Below are 15,826 nucleotides of genomic sequence, written 5' to 3' on the forward strand. Positions count from 1 at the left end.
AGACCATATGTGCTACCATCTTTTTATTTTATGAGCATAAAAAAAGGCGTCCACACTATTATTTGACTTTTCCAATTTTTTTTACCATAATTCTGTTGACTATAAAAAAAAATTAGTAACTTTAGAAGCAATATGAAAATATATGAAAATAGTAAAAGAATTAGGTGTCGATGGAATTTGTGGTAAATATAGCGAAAAATTGTGTTTAAAGTAGAAAAATGTAAAAAATTGGAGCGCTGATGGTACAAAAACAAACAAAAAATAATATAACGGAAGCAAAATTTGTAACATCCGCACAAGCATTACCAGGTAATGCGTTGACTTTGCTAAATCAGAGCAACAACAAAATAGAAAAAAAATTAGTTTTATATATGAATAACGGAATTATGTAAGAAATATGCAAACAAAACACAAAAAAAAAAAAAAATAAATAAAAATAAAAACATTGAAATACCAAGCAAATAAAATACAATATTAATGTTATGTGTGAAGTCAACGGTAAAAACGAGCTGTAGGACGCTTGGAACGACGTAGATGGCGGCACAAACTAACTATTTGCAAAATGAAGGTGCAAAGCGGACTTTGGTAGTATACATTAGAATAGTTATAAAAAGTATAAATGAAATTACTGAATTTGCAAGTTCATTAAAAGCCACTAACAGTTGACAGACACATTTGCATAGCAACAAAATCAAAATAGTTGCGTAAAAAGTAAACAAAATAACTGCAATAGCAACAATATTACTAACATAAAGCCTTAAAATAAATAGAACACGCTAAAATAAGGAAATATTGAAATTACAAAATTAAAACAATTAAAAAAAATTAAACAAATACAAGAAAAACAGTAGAATAATGAAATAACAAAACAGTTCCATCGGAAATATTAAAAACTAAATATTTATTTTTGCAATTTTCAAAATTTTATTTATATTCAAAAATGCGAAACTTTTTTACAACTAGTAATATTTATCAATATTTTCGCCAAAACGCACGCCGCGCTCTATTCAAAGTGATTTATACATCCAAAACAAGTCACATCACATACTCAAAACTACTGGCATCCTTACATACACACGCTGTTTGTACTAAGTTGTATAAGTTGAAATGTAACTTCTTTACTTTTAAGTTTATTTTTGATAATCTTTATTACATTGTCTTGTCTAAATATATGCTCAAACTACTTGAAGTTCTTATGCATATGCACACATACTGTACTGTTTTTTCCTTTTATTTAGTTGCTAAGTATTATTTTCCTTTTAAAAAATCATCTATTATATATTATTATATAAGACACCACTTATGCTTTCGAATTAATTTAGATTTAGTTTTAGTTTACAAAAGCGACGCTTTGAGTTGTGCACAGACGATATAAAAACCACAACATTAAAGTAATAATAATAATAAGAACAAATTTAAACATCACGAAAAAAATAAATAACATTTTTTCCAAAACATAATGCAAATTGCTGAACAAAGTTGGTTTTATTTCATATTTTTGCATTGCAAATTTTTATTTTTTATATTTGATATAAGCGTTTACTTTTTCACTACACATAAAATAACAGTAAATATTTAAATTTATATTTTTTTATTTTTAAATAAAATTTTTAATGAAGTTTATGTACTTGATTAAAGATGCATATATTACATTATATATTTATATTATTTCTCTATTTATATTGTTTTATGTATTTATATTTACCTATACGCCGAACAACTAGTACCTCAGTTATTGAGATATTGATCTAAAATTTTGCACACACCGCAAGAAGCTGCTTATTTGTCAGATCGTCTTGGTCCGACGATAGCATATAGCTGCCATACAAAAATTGACCGATCACAATCCAGTTCTTCTATGGAAAACGTATTTATTTGACAAGACATCTTCACGAAATTCGCCATAAATTATTGTCAAAGGCATTTTTCCAATCTTCGAACATATTGTTCTGATTAGAACACTATAGTATTTAATTGCCATACAAACTTACCGTTCAAAATTAAGACACAGATATTTGTATACCCCGTTTATGCTAAAAGAAATTCACATGTGAAGAGTATATATTATTATTTTATTATAATATTTTTATTATATATATTGATATATAATATATATTCTTACTTTCATCTACGTGTCTTTTGAATGTTTGAAAATTTTCTTCTTTACCATATTCAAGGTCTTCTTACCATGTCCATATATAATATATTTTTTATTATTGCCAACTCACTGACCTCACTCAACCCTTCATTATTCGTTACTGAGTACTGAGTATATTTTAAAATTCTACCTATGGTTTACATAGTATACTATATACCTATCAATGTACACTTTTTCTTGGCTTTGTGCTCTATTTTCTTCACTAACTTTGCGTGCTACGCGCCTATCTACAGTAATTGCTTATACATTTTTTATGGTGACATTGCATAGTTGCTTATTTATGCATATCTTTGAATATATAGTGTATTTTCAATATATGTCAATATCAATGATGTTTAAATTTTTATGATTATTTCATTTCACATTCAAACAAACAGATTCCGCTCATTGCCCGAGTACCGAGTACATATTATTATGTATATACATATGCGCATATTGTTGTACGTTTTTACTTCTCTTTTGAGATATATGTATGTACAATATATTTAGATATATGAGTTGATAAAACTTAAAATAATTGCTATGTTATTTAACTATGCATCACATGAACAAAATTAATTGAATATTCTATTTTTGTTTCCATTTAAAATCTAATTTTACCAGCCACTTTATTCAAAGTCAAGTGAATTATGAAAATTGACTATTAATTCGATTAAAATTTAAAATCAATTTACAAGCAAGTTAAGCAACGACTTTCTCTTTAATATGTAATATGGGCACTAATAAAAGCAATGTCATGTTACATACCCATATGCGTTGTTTGCTTTATTGCCTACATGCGCCTAAATGTAGGCAACAGCTTGTTAACCTCGACTCTCTCTAAAGCTTATAAAGGAGCACTAGCACGTACATCAAACACTTGTATTTGAATTTTGTGCATCCCTTCTTCTTCATTGGCACTACATTGGCCTGTGCGCATTTTTATAGCATTTTCGTGCGGAATTTTACAAAAGAAAGTAGCACTATCTTGTAGTTCACAAAGAACTGTTGCAAAGAGTTCGCAAACAAATGCTCACTTATACTCAAGTATACTACATACATACATGTGTGCGCTGCAAAAATATTTTTTTGGATTGTTTTGTATATGTATGCTTCTAATATTATTGAGCAATTACATTGCTACGCCTTGTTCTTCTCTTTCACTTTGTGGTATATCTACATAGTATCTGCTTGCGATATATCCTTCACGCGTAGAATATTGATTTTGTGTTAAGCGTTTTTCGTAAAAAAGTCAGTGCTCACAACTAATCCTTCACATGCATACCTACGTAAATACCTACATATGTATATGTATTCTCCATTTAATTGGGCTAGCTTGTGATTGCTCATACGCCATGTCCAACTGTTTTATGGCTTGACGTGTATCAGCCTAGCTTGTCATTTGCTCCAACAAACTACCATGTTCACACACTTTGTTTTAATATATACATATATTTTATATACATGTATAATTTGGATTTTTATCGACAGTCTCACGCTGTGATTTGGTTTTCTGCTTAGCTTCCGCTGCTATATTTACCATGCTACAGACAATGGGGCTCACTTTCTTGTGTATATGCATATGTTTATGCTAACAAACATATTTCTACGGTTTTGTTATCTATGTGTGTGCCGCCTTCTCGTCTGCCATGAAGTCTCTTCGCTTGTTTGCCTGTCTGGGTTTCCGAGCTTCAACTGTCAGTCTACCCAACAGCTTGCGTAACCTAATCCGCTCGGCAAGTACACACATATACATATGTACATAAAAATTCACGCGAACGCCATTAGGTGTGTGTGCCTGTGTGTGGAAGGTGTTTGGAAGGTTTTCGAATTTGAATAGGCTCAACTAGCCTCGAGCCGCACACTTATCCTTGACGCGCATTGATGAGACTTGTAATATTGTAAAATAGAAACAAATAAATGTGCGACAATCAATGTAGGCGTAGTTCTTCGTGTGTTCACGATGAGTAAGCAGCGTTGTGCAACTTTAGTTATAGCTTATTTGCTTTCATTTTTTATGCCTTGTGACTTTTAGTTACAATTAATGTTCTTTTTTTTCGTCTATTTTGAAGAGTATATCAAGTTTTTTGTGTTGAGCTTATGTTATATCCTTTCATTTCTTTGACACATTTTCGTTACGGAACTCATCTGTAAAATCAATAAATACACACATACAATCATACATCATTCATACAAAGCCATACACATAACAAAGAAGTAACGACGAATCAATGCTACCTCAATATGTGAAATAATCTAAACACATTTCCTGTTAAGGACATATCTACCTCCAGCGTTGCATTTAAAATTTTTATACAACACCAACAACCAATACAGCCACAATAAATACATAATTGTATATGGAAAATAGTGAGAATGTTATATGTAAAAGTAATTAACTTATATATATAATATAGGTATTATAGATGTATGTGTGTATATACATGCATATGCACATATATACAATAGTATATAGTAAAATATGTAGCTAATAATATATGTAGTCGAATCACATTAGTCGTAAGCAAATAACTGTATTTTAAGAAAATGGAAATGAAATGGGGAGTGGTTAGATGAATTTACATACCTACAAAGTTGTAGATTAGCTCAATTGCAAGTATTATTATATATTTTTCTCCTAATTGAAATCATTGTTTTTATTAATTATTGTTGTGCTGCTACAACAACTCATATCACAAATTGGTTTGCAGAATGCTGCCAGGATAACAGTCCATATTCGGTTAAAAATCTATTATCATGAAAGTATTTTGCTATAAGAAATTCTATTAATAATCAAAGCCTGTATTACGGTTTTCAACTCAACTACATTTTGGGTGAAATTTTGAAATCCGGTATTATCGATATCAACTCAAACCGTCAATAAAAATTTTAGTTGAAGTGTTGTCAAACTTCAACTTTCTTGTAGTTTTTGACTCTGTGTCGTGGTTGACCATAATATATATGTAGAATTGATCATGACTGGCTTTATCTGGGAAAAGTATTAATACAAAATAGAAAATGGTTAAAAAAAAAGTGTTTATCTATATTTTTTTTAAATCAGTTATTTTTTACAAATTTATTAAAAAAAAAAAGGAGAAAAATGTGTTCAGCTCGTAGAGCAGAGTCCCACAACTGGGCCAGGCAAGCCACAATTTAGAAACAGTAGAAATAAAATTAAGGGATCGCGGAAAATGTTTTAAACATATAAAGCCGATACAATCTACTATTCCTAGAAATATACTTTTTGAAGCGTTTGACTCCTCTTCAGTCGATTTTATTTTTTTCATTGTGCACAAAAACGGTAGTCCTAATATTTAAAGCCTACTTAACGAGCATGGATTGGTAGGTTGCTCAGGCCCAAATTTTAAATTATTTAAACTGCATTCATGATAACTACCGGTAGCGAGGCTTACTTGTTGTTAGGAAGTTCCAGTAGATTTGAGTGACGAAGGCTTTTTCTTATGTGCGACACATTAGTTTTGGCCCCCACATTTTTTTCATTGTAATATAGGGGTATAAGCTTTCGTATATATACAATAATTAGATGTGAATGAGAATGTCACAATTCAAGTCTAGGGCTGTTACAAGTTATGACGTTTTAACAATTCTATTGTTATTTACATACCCTGAACAGCGTGTATTACGTTTGCCATGAAATTTGTAACACTCGTTTGTCAGTCCGTCTGTATATATGCGAAACACTACCTTAGTTTTTGAGATATAGATCTGAAAATGTATTGCTTTTATTTTCTTTTGAAAACTATTTTTTTATTCAAATTAAACTTTGATATACTTTTAGAAATTTACATATTGATACACAGTATTAGACATAAAATGACTCTATGAGTATTAAAATAAGCAGTTCATGGTATTTGAAAAGCAATCCTAATCCAAATTGTAGATCAACTAGAATATTGCAGAGCGAAATATACTTACATAAATGTGTGTATAAATCCAGTTAAGCTTGTATTTGTGTAAATGTGTGGAAAAATGGTAGTTAAGTGTTAAAAAAAGACTGCGCGCAATAAAGCGCAATAAATAAGATCAAATAAAAATAATAAATATCGAACTAAAAAATTTAAAAAATAATAAAAATGATTAAGTGAAGGCGGTAAATAATGATATGCTAGCTATGTTAGGGGTGTTCTTAATTAAGTTTTTTGTGATTTCAATAAGATAATTTTTAAATAAAATCGAAAATAGTAAATAGTGAAAAGTTGTCAATCAATTAAACTTTTGGAATTTTTTTTTGTCATTAAAAATTTGGTAATTATATTTTTTTTTGTAACATGAATTTGGAAATTTAATATTGAAACTATATTTTATTGGAAATTATATTAGGAGACACATCGTTTGATTAGGATAAATAGCAGTGATAATATCGTAAAATCAGTAAAAATATGTATGTATATAAATAGAACACCCTTAATCTCACTTATCCATTCAATACTCGTACAATTAACCGTATATTAAGGCATCCAAACACCACTGAACTAGAACTAGACTATAAAATATATTTAAAAAAGTAATGCAATTTTATGGAGTTATAATCAATTCATTATAGGAATTTTATTTTTGAGAAAGCAAGATTGTCATAGGAGACTTTTACGGAACGACTACAATATTTATACTAATCAGTAGTTAGAAAATCAGTCGTTGACTGTGTGGCATGTTGATAAAATCGTTGGTGCAATAGTTCTGAAGGAAAAGCAAGTAGCAAATTGTGCAAAATGAAAGAATGAATTAGGAGCTAAGTAGTCGTAGCATAAATTTAGGCGCATTAGCTGTATACATGAACACTAGGAACCCTAGACTAATATACATAGATAAATAGAAATTAAAATACAATAACAATAGAATTCTTAACATGTGGTCAATATTTAGCATAACAGTAAATTATCGATGTGGCTTTAAAGTAGAATAATAATATTCCTATATGTCAAATTTACATATAGCAGAAAAATAGCATAATGTGAAAGCAAGAAAAAAAAAGAGAAATATATATATATATATATATACAGTATATAAGCAAATATAACATTTCAAAATCAATTAGCGCATAATTAGCACATAAAAATCATTTTTATTGAAAAAAATAGCATGCAGAGCAGTGAAAAAGTATAAAGTAAATTAATTGGCGCAACCATTAATGGTTGTTAGTTAAGTATATAGTGTGTAAATTTGTTTCTTTTACGAAAAGAAAAAAGCAACAACAGTTCAATATACAATGACATACCTCATAAATGACTCATGCACATAACGGACGGTTGGGTTAACTTAAATGTACATACATACATACATACACACTGACCTCAACATATAGATAAATGCTTTATAAAATATGAATTCATTTCGATTTGGAAGGAAAAGTTGTATTTCTACATGCAGGCCAATGACCCAACTTGTCCACCAGAAAATGTCATGAGTGTTTTCACCTACCTCCTATCATACGCACGCTCATACAAACATACATACATAAATATAATTATATTTATTCTAATAAATTAAATTAAAGAAACTAGCTTCAATATTCTCGATGTCGAAATATTTATAGAAAAAAGTACCGAAAATTGAAAAAAAAAAAATTAATAAAAAAGTATTAAATGCATAAAACTAGTCTTACTCGTAAATAATCACTTTTAGTAAAATAGTAAAATTGGGTGCATCATTGTCGTTGTCATTGATGTTGTGAAAGAATTTTTTTAGTAAAAAAATTTTGTTTTAATTTTTTTGAATAGTGTAAATTTTAGCGTAAAATGTAATGGAAAATAGCAAAACGAAGTAGCAGTTTTACAACAACTTATAATTAATAAAAATACATAGCAACATTTATATAATAGACAGTATACTCAAGCGGTTTTCTACAGTACATACATATACAAGTATATAAACAAATGTAAACTCAGTGAAGCTGGTTGCTTTCGAAGCAAAATAGCCATGTATGTGTGAGTGTTGCACATTTTTAAATAGCCTCATACGAAAAATTAGACCAAAATTAGCAAAAATAGTTGTAATTTTACATAAAACATATTCTTTTTAAGCAAACTTAAATAAATACCTTGTATATATGTATACATATATATATGCGTCGAAATATGCAATAATTAAAGGAAAATCATGCAAAAGAACATATCTTCAATTCGTATTTTCGTAATGCCGCCATAAAACTATTTATATATCGTAAGAAAAGTATGTACAATAATAAAATTATAGTAAAAAATTAATATACCTCAAAGATTTTTTACCTAACGCTCCAAAATATTGCAACAACAAACAAATATATTAACATATACAATACAATAAAAAAATATAAGAAATTGTCTCAGTGTACGCAGAAATACAAATACACATACATACGCACATATCTACCGCAAAGTGTCTCAACAGCTGATTTACTTATTTCACGAGAGGCTGAGCGTGTGCAGAAAATGATTTTATAGAGTTGCACTCATTTAACTCTCACTTGACACGTTATGGGGGGAGCATGAGTTTTGATAAATTACGACAATACGAGGGAAATTAGGAAAACAGGCGAGAGGGAACGGGCATAAATACAATAACAAAGTGCGGGGAAGTGTAGAAGCTGGCACGTTTTGCCAAACTCAGCAACTGCCGACATTTGAACTCCTCGAATTTGATGCCACAAATACGGTTGAAGCGAGGTGAGCGGGTGATAACAATGATTTTTGACGGCGAGAATGTTCAAGCAAAGATATAATTAATGATCGCTATGAAAAACGAGACGATAGCGTACATTTCTACACACACACAAGCACAAAGATACCCACTTACTAATATAAAGCAATAAATCTAACAACGAAGTGCTGAAAGTTGCGTTTGCTGTCTCAGCATATGTGTGTGTGTGTGTGTGTTGTGATAAAGTATATCATTTCGCTAGCCGTTGTCGTCAATTATATTATTATACGCCTTTTGGCTACGCCTCCCTTCGCTTCTTTTTTAAGCACTTTGCAGGTGGCGGCTGTTTTTTATAAGGCCTTTATTGCTACATGCCCAGCTTCTGCCGCCCTATTTTCTAGTGTGTAGCGTTAAGTATAGTGTCTGCGGATGTTGCATGCAACAAGTTTGACAAAATGTCTTCATTAACTTCGGGCGTTAGTCCATCAAAGAGCATGAGTAAGCAGAATTTCTTGATATGTACAGTGGGGTCACCGTACTTGGAATTCGAATGAGAGTGCGTTATAATTTGTTGCCTTTCAATTTATCACTTCTCTGATCGCTAAGACTTTGATATTTTGTAAAGAAATTTACATGTGAAAGCAACAAAAAATATTGTAGAGTTGAATTTAATGCAAAAGACTATTTCAATACCTTATTAAACAGCTTCGTTTGTGATTATACTAGTTTATGTGATTTATACCAGTTCACCATTCTACAATTTTCATCGAATCGAAGACAGTTTTTCTACTAAGCATTTTCTTATAGATTTTTGACTTAACTTTATTACTGCTAGATATACAAGTATATATTTGCATCTTTAGAACTTAATCGACCTTGTGTATTACGAGGCGTGATATCACTCTCCTTACTTTAGTATACAATTTTTTCTAGAAAAGTTTTGTTTATCGTATTTTTAAAATTTTCCCACTTGAACTCTTTGATAAAATTTGATTATGATTGAAAAATGATCGTAGCTTGGTATGCTGAGTACGTGACCCATAAATTACGGCATTGAAGGTGAAACTCGGCCTAAATTCGTTTTACCATATAAAAGTTCAATTTAAGCAATCTCAACTGTATTATGAATACCGAGGTTGACGACAGTTAATGTTAATTTACAAAATAATAGCAGCAAAATTCAGCGAAATTGGGGTTACACAACTTCCGCCTATGCCCTCGTACTAATTTCGTGGGCGTAAATTTTGAAAGTATTAACTGGTAGCAGCAAATTTGTCAAGTTGTCAACGTCGAGAAATGATTATAGTAATTTGTGTTAAAATTGCTAGAAACTTTTACTCTCAACATTTGAAATACGACACAGAGAGACGCGTTCATATGTACGTATTTGTATGTGTATGTATGTGTATGTATGTGTTTGTGAGCACACTGCTGACTTTGCGAAAATAACCGAAAATGTTTTGTTGTATGAAAATAGGCATAGCGAAAAATTTACAGAGTGAACAAGGACATAGTCTACCTCATGAACAATAGCGTACTTTAAAACATTTTTTACCTCACACCATCATCTGTTATATAAATGCATACATGCATACACACATATGTATAAAATTTCAATACTCAACAATGGTTTTCGAATCAAGTATAATTCACAGAATATTTAAATCAATGTTATATATAAATATAAACAAAAAAGATATAGATAAATACCTACTATTATTCCTCTTACTATTTATCGACCATTTGCATTTGTATGTTGTTGTATTAGCAATGCTTTCATCAAATACATACATACAAACATACTTGCATGCAATATTATTATATACAATATAATACATATGTATTATGTATGATATGAAGAACGCATAATACACACTAACGGTATTTTACTATAAGTATTCTCATTAAAAGTAATAATAATTAAATAATATGATAAAATGATTATAATCGATTATCGATCGTTTGGAAAACGCAAGATTGTGTAATGAAGTATTGAAGTAAAAAGTATGCTGCAGATAACAAAAAATGTGTTTTATTTCGAAATATACAATAGTCTTGTCTGATTGCACCTGGTAACTACAGAGACGAATTTTTATACTCTCGCAACCTGTTGCTACAGAGTATAATAGTTTTGTTTTAGACTGAATTTTTTGTAGTAAAAGGTTTTTTTGGACATACTCGTTAGGGTGGGCCGAAAATCCGTTTTTTTAGAATTTTCATTATTAATACCGAAAATATTTTTCTTTGTTAACAAAAAAATATTTTCAAGAAAAAAAAATTTCGGTTTTTTGTTACCTTATATCGATCGGAAATTTAATTCTCTACAAAAAAGGTTCTGTAGTAAAGTTACGTAAAATTGATAGCTTCTGAGATAATTGCGATTTTCCTCTAATAACTCATGCAAATTTAAGATATCTCGTGAAATAAAAAACTTGATTTTGATCATTCAGTTTTTGTGGCAGATATTATATATGCTATAGTTGTCTGATATCGGTGATTCCGACAATTGAGTACCTTCTTGGGTAGAAAAGGAAGCTTGAGATATCTCAAAAACTGGGGAACTAGTTCGCATATATAAAGGTAGACGGTGTGGCTAAATCGACTCAGGTCGTCATACCGATCATTTATATATATACTTGTATATATATGTATATATACATGTTATAGGTTATTTTATGTTTCCTTCTGGGTGTTATATATACTGTTCGGGGTATAATAATAGTTTTAATAAATTCAATACTCAAAAGTAATAGTCAGGATGCCTAAAATTTTAAAGTAAATAAAATACTTGAAACTTTATTTTTTCCTGAATTGAAACGCAGATATGTACTAATTTTTGTTTATCATGCCTTTTATGTTACCAAGCTTTTCGAATAATCGTATTTCTATGCCGTTTGATTTTGAAATCTTGCTCATATTTTTTCCTTTCTCTTTATTAGTGCCACCTGGTTTTGGCATCCCTATCATATGATTTGTAAACGAAAACACTAATATCGTAGATTATATCCAAATTTGCTGAATTTTTTCATTGTAAGAACGCAATATATATAATATATATGTGGCATAAACATGCAGTGTCTTAGAAATTCAAAAATATTCAACCCCAAAAGAACCACCGGCTGGCTGCCAAAAATGAATCAAGCCAATTTTTGATACTTTGACTTTATTCACTCTTGGCGGGTGAGGCAAAACTTCCCATTCGCTGTTATCCCAAATAGTTTTTAACGTTGTCATGATGTAAAATTATTGTCTCGTGTCTAGTCGCAAGTTCTGGCCGTTTTTCGACAATCTCTTGGTTCAATTTGATGAGTTGTTGTCAGTAATGTTCTCCATTAATGGTTTCGCCTGGTTTTAGAAACCTATAATAAATCACGCCTTTCAGATCCCACCAAGTACAGAGCATTACCTTGGCGTCATGGATATTCGGCTTCCAAGTTTAACCTATGGTTATTTTGCGTTTAGGGTTATCGTAATGGATCCACAATTCAAATTTAGACATTTCTAATCACAAAACGGTGCTGAAACGACTTATTTTTGAAGCAATTCAAGCAGCATATCTGACATACAAATCGCCTTTTAAAAACCATCTTCATTGTGTGAAATTTCCAATTTATTTCCGATTTACAATCTTACGCATTATAATCTAGTGTAGAAACGGGATAGAAATCCCAGAGGAAAATGTTTAAGTATTTCAGTGCATACATTTTATTTATTTCTTTATTTTTTTAACAATTTTATTTCATATAGTTACTTTAAAAATTTAACGACATTAATCTAGTTTTAATCTATAAGAACAACAAAGTACATGAAAAGTTTTGATTTCCCTACAGGATACTTTTATTGATAGCCGTTTCTTTTACTTGAAATAAGCGGCAATCATTTCCACTAATATTTCTGAGAATTTAATGGACCCGCATCATGTAATTTACATACAAAATAAAGCAACCAAAAATTCTGAAACTCGATATTACATCAAACCGTTATGTGAGTAATGAGGGTAACGCTATTTGTCACATTTGTGTCAAGTTTCCAATAAAGTCTTCGATGAAAGTGCCAACACTCAATGCATAACTAAAAGACATTTTAACAAGCTGCTAGTGTGAAAAATATAATTCCGGGTATATTTTTTTTAATCTAGTATTTGTCAGGCTTTCCCAATATGTTTGAATTAAACAACATAAGTCACATATATAGCGTATATGTATGTGTATATTAATGCACATATGTAAGTAATTTCCACGACTGCTCAGCATTACCGCAAAGATTTTGCTTTCTGTGGAATTCTTATATTTTCTGGATTTGTTATTGCGCTGTCACGTAAATATGTACATTCAACTTTTCTTTCTCTTCCTTTAGCCGTATTTCTCTTGCATTCAATTTTGTTTGCGACGCGTGCTTTGCAAGTGTTTCAATTATGTTCGCGTAAGAGGAAAAGTTTTGCGCAGTACGTGTCACATTTATAAAAGTATTATCAAACGAGGTTTGACACATGAATTAACAATGCACACATACGTAAACATATGTACCGTCTTTGAGCATTCCTTAACATTTAAAGACCTTGTGCAATCAATTGCTTGGTTTTGTGAGTGCTAAAGCCGCAAATGGATCTTAGTAGGTGATTGACAGATAAGTACATTTTTATGCTCTCGCCACTTGTTGCTACAGAGTATAATAGTTTTGTTCACGTAAAGGTTGTTTGTATCACCTAAAACTAATCGAGCTAGATATAGGGTTATATTATATATAAATATATAAATGATCAGGCTGAAGAGACGATTCGAAATCCGGGTGACTGCCTGTCCGTCTGTCCGTCCGTCTGTGCAAGCTGTAACTTAAGTAAAAATTGAGATATATTTATGAAGTTTGGTACACATGTTTCTTGGTACCGTAAGACGGTTGGTATTGCAGATGGTCGTAATCGGACCACTGCCACGCCCACAAAACGCCATTAATCAAAAACAAATAAATTGCCATAACTAAGCTCCGCAATAAGATACAAGACTGTTATTTGGTACACAGAATCACATTAGGGAGGGGCATCTGCAGTTAAAATTTTCTTTAAAAAGGGCGTCCGCCCCCTAACAGGTTTAATGTGCATATCCCCTAAACCGCTAAAGCTAGCGGGTGACAACCCCGCCCACTCCCCATATAACGGTAAATTTTTACAAGGTTTAGTAAAATTGTTATTAGTTAATGGTTTAATATTTGTAAAACCGAATCTGATTGATTAGCAAGTATTAACAAACCAATTTTAATGGTGCTTGGTTGGTTGACAAGGAGCACCAGATGCATGCTGCTGGACTAAGGCCATCATACTTGTAAGGCCTATTAGACTCCGGGATGGTAAGCAATTAAGCCGTATTCAACAACTCAGTGGATTTGGTAAAAAACCTTCATGTATACTTAGACATATTCCCTGACATTTTATTTTGTTATTTTTTTTTTCCTTTCCTGCTAGGGTTTCGCAAGTGCACATGTTATTTAACAAGGATATTTTTACCGAATGGCAGCGTTCTTTTGCAGTTAGGTTTTAGAAAAAATATCACTAGAATTCTACTCACATTAAATCTCAATAATCACTGGTGATGAAATGTTGAAAACGAACCATTTTTGACATATCTGACAAGTCGAGATAAATATGGAAATTGTGTTACACTCACACTAACATTTTTCTGCCAAAATATAATATATAGCTGACGTCAGGTTAAGCGGTATTAGATGTACCCAATCGGCCAAAATGTGCCTCTTTTTGCGGCTAATAAATAGCCCATACAACCTGATGCAAAATATTCCACAGATATGCTTTAACAGGTAAACACGAATTATTGTAAATTATATTTTCTTTTAACTCCACTGCTACGAATATTGTATACGTATATACTGTACAATACATATGTACTTATATACATATACACCCTTAAACACAATAAAATTGTTCATAAATGCTCATATGAATATCTTAGCGCAGAGTTTTTCTTTTTTCTTCATAATACCCCTAATTTTGTAACGGTCAATAACCGGCTAACCAAATATGATGTTTATTTCCTTTAAGATAAACGCACACGTGTATACAAATGTCTGCACAAATATGTACATTTCTATTTATGAATATGTATGTATTTACGCATTATTTGTATCATATTCAACTTTTTCTAATGTCAGGATTGTAAATATTTGATACGCATAGAAATGAGCTCATTAATTACTGCTTGCTTGTGTAAAAGTCGCCTAGTCAACTGGCGAGTCTTGCTACCCACTTTGCTTCGCTAACGCGCCCCACAAATCTTTTCGGCTTACATATTCGGCGGTAATATGCAGCAAAATCATTATAAATACGACAGCAATTTTATATTATAAGCGTTTAAGAACTTATTGCCCACGTAAGTTGAAGCGCCTTAAAGTAGACTACTATAAGTGAACACATGCACTTACGCTGCCTAAATCACGAGCAAAAAATGTTACGCACAGATAATTGATAGAAGGAATGAATGACAAAATCAAATATTTTTACTTAATTAAAAGCATTAATTGAGTGAGGAAGAAGGCACTTTTTATTGAGTCAGTCGAAAGTTTTGTAAAATCATGCCGAACATAGGCGCCACTCAGCGTGCTCGTAGGTATGAGCATTTCCGTATTGCTTGCGTGCTGGCAAATACATTAATGACCTGCAACAACACGGCGCACAAGTGCCGTTTTCACTTTCATTTTCCGTTCTGCTATGACAGGGCGTCAAAACAACAAGCTATTATATGTATGTGTGTGTGCGTGTGGGCGATAGGGTCAAAGACCGTTGTGTTTTGAAATTCTTATTGCATGTTGTAGCTTGTTTTACGAAAAGCTCTAGCGGGAAGCTTTTTCCTGGAAACAGTTGCCGAACAAGCAGAATAACTTGAATACATAAAAAGCTCATAGCGGATGTGTTTTTGTATTTATATATATGATATATACTCATTTATGTACCTATATATATATGCCTTTTTTCTCTCTCTCTTTTATAATATGTATAATCATATCGCAAGATTTCCTCGATATACCTACTACAATGCTATATAC

General features: G+C 31.2%; 1 protein-coding gene and 1 long non-coding RNA gene across 2 annotated transcripts in view; one reads left to right on the forward strand and one right to left on the reverse strand.

Moving 5' to 3' along the window:
* LOC106616215 (protein similar) overlaps positions 1-15,826 on the forward strand; it is a gene marked incomplete at its 5' end in the record, with an annotated part of 59,792 nt that overhangs the window by 36,895 nt on the left and 7,071 nt on the right. The gene's annotated exons all lie outside the window — the stretch shown is intronic.
* Positions 1,634-2,451, reverse strand: LOC138855738 (uncharacterized). Its single transcript, XR_011394815.1, has 3 exons — positions 2,123-2,451; positions 1,992-2,033; positions 1,634-1,933 (listed from the first exon to the last, which is right to left on the reverse strand). It is a non-coding gene; the product is annotated as an uncharacterized lncRNA (long non-coding RNA).

This window comes from Bactrocera oleae, chromosome 2, assembly GCF_042242935.1.
Source record: "Bactrocera oleae isolate idBacOlea1 chromosome 2, idBacOlea1, whole genome shotgun sequence".
In the NCBI taxonomy this organism is placed as follows: domain Eukaryota; kingdom Metazoa; phylum Arthropoda; class Insecta; order Diptera; family Tephritidae; genus Bactrocera; species Bactrocera oleae.